Source organism: Plectropomus leopardus, chromosome 6, assembly GCF_026936395.1.
Source record: "Plectropomus leopardus strain MGB_pleo_1.0 chromosome 6, ASM2693639v1, whole genome shotgun sequence".
Taxonomy (NCBI): Eukaryota; Metazoa; Chordata; class Actinopteri; order Perciformes; family Serranidae; genus Plectropomus; species Plectropomus leopardus.
In genome coordinates, this window is record NC_142181.1 from 30,317,453 (window position 1) to 30,326,532 (window position 9,080).

Below are 9,080 nucleotides of genomic sequence, written 5' to 3' on the forward strand. Positions count from 1 at the left end.
AGCATGTCAACATGACAAGTACTAGGCAGTCACAGCACAAAGTGGGATCCATAGCAATAAGATAAGATAATCCTCTATTAGTCCCACAGCGGAAAATTTGCATCATTACAGCAGCAAAGGGGATAATGCAAAACAAGATGCAATATAACAAGTAGCATTAAAAGTCACAAAACAACAAATAAACAGTAAAAAAAAAAAAAAGCCAAATATAATAAAAAGACAGGCTGGATTGAACTGACATTATTACACGTAGGTGAGTATAAACATTGCACAGTTTAGTATACACTGATATTGCACCTTGTAAACAGCCAAATAGCTGCAGTGTGATTACTCTCACTCGGGTGCAAACAGACACTCTGGAAAAAGAAAAAGAAAAATTTGAAGAGACTATGAGAGAACAAGAACATGCTGCTACTAAAGTTCAACTAAAGATTATACAATAATCTTGAATGCTATCCCACTTTTCTCCCATTCCACTCCTTTCTATCCCATTTACTGTATGCCACACAAAGAGTTGTTCATCAACGCAAAAATAATCAAATCACGCCATAGGACAAATCATATTTTTTTGACTTCTTCCAACCCGAAGGTCAGAAGTATGTGAGTGATTTCAGCTAATCTTTCATTTTGTACTATCAGCCTGATGCAGATATAGCCTTAGACCCTGTATTTGACTGCATTTGACTCCCCTGAATCTGCAGAGCCTGTTCTTACACCTTCATCTTACTAATCTGTCTAGAGCATGAGATTGTTAGACGTAGGGAAGATAAAAAATCAAAGAGTGTTGTGCTTCATCACGGCCCTGGAAGATAAGGCCCTTTACTGTCACATAAAATCAGGAGCTGCCTACTGAAAAACACTCCATCCCCGGGCTATTCCCCAACATCACCATCATCACTACTCTCTCCGCACCATCTCCACAAATACTTGGTGTTCACTTCACTGACAAACTATTTCCAAAGACAAATCAGACCTACTACCACCTCAGCTTATTTCAACACATGAGTAATGTGACTGAGGTAGAAATCCCTTTGTTTAAAGCTTTGAAACCTTTAGCAAAGTGGATCGATTTCTTTCAAAAATGGAAAGAAGGAAATAAGCAACTTTGAAAAAAAAAAAAAAAAAAAAAAAAAAATTACCCAAAAAGAAAGAAATTAGTCAAAGGTTTGAGAAAATTACCTGAAAACAAAAAAGTTGAAATTAAAAATAAATTAAAAACTAATGCGGAAATGACCTGAAAAAAATCTTTAAAATAATAATTTTGTGACATAATTTTAAACATTTAAATATTAAGGATGCATGAAAGTATTGGCATGTCATCAGTATCAGCAGATATTGGCCTTAAAATGAAATTTTGGAATCAGCCAACATGCTGATTTCTGCCAATATCAAAAACTGATTTATTCTTATTCTTATTTTTCTTATTTTGCACAATAAATTAATATTACATACATTGAAAAGCACTGTATTTTATGTCTCCATCAGATGTCGGGAATCACTAAAACAAGGTGGGGAAAAAAGTGGATATGTTAATATTGGTATGAGTTATCGGACAAGTTGTTATATATCAACAGATTAGATATCAGCAAAAAATCCAATATTGTGCATCATTCCTCTAATCTTTGCCGTTAATGTATTTATTATATGCTGAATGTTGAGACTTATATTTTTATTTTATCCTATTTTATCTATGTTTAGCCTTATTTATGATCTGTATTGCAGTTTTTATTGTGGCTTATAGCCATTAAGACTAAGCATGTGTGATTGCCCCTATGGATGTTTTTTACGTTGTTGTGTGGTTTGTTCTTGTGTTGAGCTGTCATATATGTTAACTGTATACGCACTGCTTTAACACAAATGAAGTTCCTAACGGATAAATAAAGTTATCTGAATTGAATTGAATTGAATTGAATTGAATTGAATTAATAAATATATATAATTAGGGTAATTATAAATATATAGTTCTTGCAATTTGCTGGACATTTCTTGACAGGTTGTTCATCGCCTTTTTTCACACGTTTAAAAGAAATCAATTTGCTCAATGCTATAAATACTTGTGAAAGTAATCTGAATGCAGCACAAGAAAATCAATGTCAAAGCTTCAAAGGGTTAAAGGATGGTACTGTATAGATTTTAATATTACAGGCAAAAGGTTTGCTGTGTTGTCCAGATAACTGCCAAATCTTAATAAAGAAAAAAGAGCCACATATTTTTGATCATGGGTTATTCTTATTTCCATTTCTGGTAAAAAAAAAAAATAATAATAAATCACACTCCCTCGTTTCCATACATGCAATTAATAACCTTTAACATTTTCACAACCACCCATTTAAGCCGCGGCACAGACGAGCCCTGCAGGTATGTGCAGATGACTTGCTCAAAGTTAACACAATGAGGACAGCACAAAGACAAACAGATAAAGGGAGCTGCATAATTAACCAACCTGAGGCTGTGGGACATAATAGCCAACCAAAACAAGTTATTTCAGCCATTTAGATCGACTGCTAACTGAGATTGTGGGCTGCAAACATCAAGAGAGAAGAGGCTGCTCGATGATGCTGTCATTTCACTCATCGTAATTAGATTACTGCTTAACATATGTACACATTTGTCATAGTGCAAGGATTTAGTGTACAATCTGCTGGCTGCATCACAAGAGTGAGATCAGAGCACAAACAAAAAGATGTAGATATGAGACTGGGACTGTTTTCCATAAGAAGGATGCAACACTGTAATCAAATTAACAGTGCCTCTTTTGTAGTTCACACATGCTCCGGCACGACAACATGAGTGTGACTCGAGATTGTCTGTTTGACTCATTGGACATCAAATCCAAGTCATTCATAACAGTGACAAGTGGAGGAGGGTGCTGAAAGTCAGTCTTTTCTTACGCAGATGCTTCGAAGCAATTATATAAATTAAGTTGTCAGATGGGTCCTGAGGGACGTTTGTCTTCCAGGCTCTGCAAGACCAGTGGGCCTCTCGAACAAACAAAGTGCAAGATAGGAAGGCAGCCAGGGAAAGGGGTTTGCCACTGTCAAGATTAGCAACATTTCTTAAAAAGAATGTCTTTAATCTAACAAATGCATGTCATCTCAAATTCTAGTAGGGAGACATGCCCAGGACCTACATTGTTATTCACTGTTGTGTTTTGGGAGCAAAATTACACCCTTGCATACTCCGGACAGTGAAAAATATGTTGTTTACAGATTTCAGGATGCCCTGCAATTTCCCAACACTTCCTAGCTTCACTTTTGTCACCATACAACTACCACTAACACATCGCACTCTGTGTGCTCCCTCTGTGCAGTCTCACTCTGTCTTTGAATACATTTCCTGACGTCCTGTGAAAAACAGACAACAGGGACACGCTGAGTACGAAGTGTGATCCGCGAGACATTTTTGTCCCTTTTCCCTTTAGTATTCTCAGATTTGTCAGTGAAAATAGGACTCCCTTTGGTGCCATTGTCTCCGTGAGACACGTTCTATCCCCAGCCGCTCTCTTGTCACTGCTGGTATGCATTTTTCTCAAGTGTCCCAAGGGCCTCGGAGGGCTCGCCTTCACCAGAGTTGTCATTTTCAATTAGCTATACTCGAAATCCATGTCTGTTGGCCCATGTCAATAATCATTTCATTTAAGAAGATGGGACAGCTGGAACTTCAAGACATATTCAATTTCCATCAAGGTTAGCCTATCAACTCATTTGCATTTCATCTCACACCTGCCCCCAAGTGGATTTACAAACATTTTAAGGCATGTATTGCAAGCAAATAACTGATTTACATGTGATAAGGATAGGGGTAACCTCTACCGCGTGCCAAGTGAAACAGGCACAGCTGTTCATTCCCTCCATCCATTCCCCTGATGTGCAGGTGAAGCTCCTTTTGATTAGAAGTGTGTCTGGCGACTTTAACTATACATCTCTTGGTGAGATGAAGCTTTTTCAGATGATCTCAGAAAATTAAACTAAGAGGTGGTGTGGGCCAATATGAAAATCGTTTAAGCACATAAGGTCTCATGAAATATATATCCAGATTAACATTATGGCAAATTATAGTCCATTTGAAATCACAAGCGTGCCTTCAAGTTAGACTCCCGTCATTAAGTCCTAATGGACGCTGTACTGTGTAACACCAACAGGGAGCCATGGCAGCATCAGACTGTGACGTATGTTACATGATTTTAACACTGTTTTACAGTCGCACAGTAAAGGCCCACTGAATCAACATCAAGTAACTATTGATGGCAAAAGCCGACTGTTGTGTTGGCTTAGGTCACCTGTATCTTGACCAAAAAGTTGCATTTAGACACATTGCAAAGGCAACAGCCAATAGCCAACTAGCATGTACATTCTGTGCCCGCATGAAAGGAATGACTCTCCGCACCAGCAGGCAGCAGTAGTCTGTATTCAATAAGGGAAACCACAAAAACGGAAATGACTGATTCAAGACACTTTTAAATAGCCAGTAAGCACATTAACAACACAACCAGATGTTGAAAGAACAAATGATAGTTATCATGTGCTAGTGCAGTGGTTCCAAACTGGTCCAGCCACGAGGTCCAGATTTCTCCTTCGTCATTAGTTCAAGGTCCATACAGAAGATAAATGACCAAATATTCGATTTTATTTCACAAAAAAAAACAACACATGGGCTTTGAACACGATGAAATAAAACGCATTGCAAGAATGAAGTACAGTTACTTAAAACTTAATAAATAAAAGCACTGTAAACAAAAAAAAGTGCATATTATTGCTTCAAGACCAGTGAAGACAATGCTGAAAAGCAACAGCATGTTAATAGACCAAATAATAAGAAGAAAAAGGGCAATAAAATAGTAGCTGTACAAAAAAAACCTTCTCCTACTCTACAACAGGAAAATGAAACTTCAAAATAAAACACTTTGGCATGGAAATTCACTGCGCTTCAAAATTAAGTGTTTCCCTTTAAAAGTTTAGATTTAAAATTTAGATTTAGATTTGGATTTAGATAATTTAAGGTCCATTTAGAATTGACCTGTGACCCACTTTTGGACCACAACCCACCAGTTGGGAACCACTGTTCTAGCAAACACTAATACAAACAATTAAGTACCTTTTCTGCTAAAAATAAAAAATAAATTACTATAGGCAAACAAAGGTTAAAAGAAATAATGTTCTCTTTTTCTTTTGCTCTCACGCCCTTTTGACTTTCCCAGTTTGCTCCCTCACTTCTGTTTCTTTTCTAGCATGCTGAGTTAAACTGCCAGTCAGAGTGATTTTATTCACAGACGGACTTTGCCATCTCCAATGCCAATTCAACCTGCTAAATTGGCGTAAAAAAGGCACCAAGGGCTGACTATTAACAACTACACACTGCAAAATACTGTGCATCATACGCTAAACAATGCACCGTCACTAACCACTGGCCGACCATCTGCTTGACGGTCAGAGCCCTATGACTCAAAGATTTAGTTAAAAGGGGTGATGGAAAAAATCAATACAGCATAGTATTGCCATACTCTGCATAGCAATTTTGTATCAATCCATAGGTAAACTTTCTTATTATAGAAATTATTAATATTGCAAATACAAATGAAGTAATTTTGGTAGCCTATTAGAATAACAATAAATTGCTTTTTCAATTTGCTGCACTGAAAATGATTAAAGTAAGAAACTTTAACTTTGGAATGCTTACTAAAAAAAAAAAACTCATGTTGACACATTTTTCCTTTGGGGACATTATTTACAGCTGAAAAATTGGGATGTAAGATAATATAGCACATCATTGCTATCAGCTGATATTGGCTATTTTTTCTTATTTTGCACAGTGAATGAATATTACATAGGCCTACATTGAAAAGCATGTTATTTCATGTTTCCATCTGCTTATGGACCATTGTGATAAGAGTATGCATAACATGCTGGTGATTCAACTACAGAAGAGACCTGATGATCACTAAAATTTGGTTGGCAAATAAAGTGTATATATTGATGCTGGTTTTGGTTATCAGCCAAATTAGTTGTTATTTATAAACATATAAGATATTGGCATAAAATCCAGTATTGTGCATCCCAATTGAAAAAGGTAATAAAATGCAATATATATTGCAATACATGTTAATGCAATATTCAACATATCACACAACATTATAAACCACAATAATATTGTATTATGACCAAATTATTGTGATATTATATTGTTGGGTCTTTGGTGATTTCCATCCCTAATAGTTAGTGCTGTACATGGAAACTGACATTTAGCACTTTTTGCATGGTCGCATACTCAAAGCACCCTTGAGTCGAAAAGCCTCCAATTCATTATTTTCAGTTAAAGATTGTTACTGCCTTTACAGTAAAATGATTCAATAGTTGGCATCAGTAAAAAAAACAACTGACAAAAAGTCAGGGGAGCAGTTTGTGTACAGAAACAAAAAGCCAAATGATTTTGCTGAATCCACTGGAATTTCTTTACATCATAGCAAAAATTGTGTATTGATTGCATTCATGTTGCAAACAATATAGTGCAACTACAGTGCAGCGTATGTAACATGAGAGTCGAAGATGGATGTGCTCAACTCACAATCCTTCAAACAACTGTGAATGAAATTGTGCTTGAAGCGAAAAAAAACTGAGTAGGCCACTTTTCTCTGTGCATATCCCCCTCTCCCTTACACACATGCATACACCACACAGTATGTAATACAACGCGGGGGTCAGGACCCACCGCATGCAACACAACTGAATTTTGAGCATCACAATACATGGAATAACAAAAAATATAATTCTGAGGAGAAAATGATTGTTGATTTATCCCACATGTTGTACATCTGCCATTTTATTTGGTGCTGTTTACATCTGTGATGCTTCTGTCTGCAGGGTTTCTAATGTATATTTGAGTTTTTATTTGTGCCAAATTCTAAAGTGACTGAAGCATGCACAAATTAGTTTCAGTATTTTTAGAAAGTGGTCCAAATATTCATGGTTCTTGAATACTGTAGTGGCATATTTAGGTGACTTTAAATTAGAAACTTGCCTTAAAATAGAAAGATGTTGTTTCTTGGTGTCACTGAATGGACCTGCATTAAAAATGAGCAGACGCCAAAGCACAAAGGGGATTTAGTGACAGCAGACACACTTTTAAAGGTTGCATTTTCCCCGGGCAGTCTCTATTCTATCCGTCACCATTAGGCTAATTGCTGTCATTGAGAAGAAAGTCACAAAAACTCCAAGAATAAAAATGAAAACAACATTCCAAATTGAATAATGTCTCAATAAAACCCCATGCTCTCTGTGCATCATCCAAACACAGCCCTGAAAAAGCCAAATCAATAAGATCAAACAAGAGTGTGTGTGTGTGTGTGTGTGTGTGTGTGTGTGTGTGTGTGTGTGTGTGTGTGTGCCCAAAGCAACTATGCACAACCCTCACTGTCACCAGCACCGTCAGATGATAGCATTATACCAAACATTCAACCGCAGCAAAGCCGCAAAATTAGAGTTTGGGAAATTTGCATATCTCTGATTAGATAATTCCTGTGGGTCTACTTGTGTGGTAAGTGGTGTGTTAGATGCCTCCTGTTCTGCTAACCTAAAGATGCACTCCCCAAAACACAAAAAGGGACCTGCCTCTGCCCTTGTAGGACGAGAGCAGAATTTTCTTTCTCAAAAATATTTCCATTTGAGCTCCTATCAAAAGCAGCTACATCTCACTTGAGTGTAAATGCATTTAAAAGTCTCTCTTGTCGAGGCTTTTAAGTGTAGATCACCTTTAATTTGAGCTCAAATCAGGGGGAATTATTTCCTCAAGGTACAATGAAATGCTTCATTTTGACACTTTGTAGTGTGTTTGGGCATCTGGACAATCAGCTCCATCGCCCACATGCTTCATTTTGACTCCTCGTGAAAAGGCAGAAGTTACTGAAACAGCATGGGGAGTCTGATATGAAGCTAAAGACAACATCTAAAACTACTCAGCTGTTTTTTGTGATTAAAATCAGCGGCATTTCCAGCAGAACTTGTCTCTCTTTGGACAACCTGCGTCCACTCACGCAGCTGTAGCTACATGAAGCGACAACATGAGCAAAAACAAATGGAAACACGAAAGTACTTTACTCACACAAATTCAAAAAGTCGTCCCTCGTGTTTCTTTTCTCTTCCCCGGTGTTCCCGGTTGCGGTGCCCGCCGTAGCGTCTCTCCCTCCCGACACAGGCGGCGGAATGGCAGCGGTATTAAACACAAGTCCGGGTCCTCGTCTCTGTCGCTCTATCTGGTTAGCCAGCGTAAACAGTACATCCTCAAGTGAAAAAACAGCAATGCACGGACATTATTTCTTTCCAGCTCGTTCCCCCTCGAGCGAAACCGAACCTCTTGTTCCACTTCAGGGAGCTTTGTGCCGGCGCTGTGCGTCGTGGTGGACGGAGCTTGGCTTCCACCGCTGCAGCCGGCTGAGGCTCTGTGTGTCTCTGCAGCGCAGCATCCCGTCTCTCTGTGCTGCTGCTGAGGGGGAGAAAGGTGGCCCTCAGTTAGTTATAAGGAGTGGCATCGAATCAGTTTCTGCCACTGCGTAACGTAAAGGGTTATCCTGGTCAAAATCTGCGTGTTTATTTGTAGGCTGTGGCAGTTCTGGGGAAAGAAAAAGAGAGAAAATGGTAAAGTTGGTTTAATGAAAAGAGTAAAAACAAGAGATGCATGCCGTGTGCAAATAGTGGCATGAATGTGTAAACGTCTATTTCAACTAACAGGTGCAGAATATAAAGGCTGATTTTGGCTATATTGACAATGAAAACAATTTATTTTATTTTTACTGTATTAATTGCCTCCTCTGCAGAGCTTCTTTTGTAGATGTTTTCCTTTTTTTAGCCAGCCTTTTATTTTATTTATTTATTGAGCTATTATTTAGCTAACATTTAAGTGGAAATAGACTTTTGTTATTAGTATTAGAATTAGTAGTACTAACAGTGGTAGTAGAAGTGTATTTATTTGTTTGTTTATTTTTTTATTTTGTATTTTTTTATTTAATATTTATTTAGACGATTTTATTTTTAGATGATTTTGAAGTAACCTAAATGCTGGCACACAAAACACAGTGTACTGACTTTAGA

The 9,080-nt window shown here is 37.6% G+C and overlaps 1 protein-coding gene across 2 annotated transcripts in view; it reads right to left on the reverse strand.

Moving 5' to 3' along the window:
- Positions 1-8,683, reverse strand: part of cntn5 (contactin 5) — a 151,772-nt gene extending 143,089 nt beyond the window's left edge. Inside the window, exon 1 of one of the 2 annotated variants that reach the window (XM_088079196.1) lies at positions 8,095-8,683. The gene's annotated coding sequence lies outside the window, so the exon portion shown is untranslated. The remainder of the gene's footprint in view (positions 1-8,094) is intronic. The other variant, XM_042486509.2, reaches the window with a different exon arrangement.
- Positions 8,684-9,080: the final 397 nt, after the last annotated feature.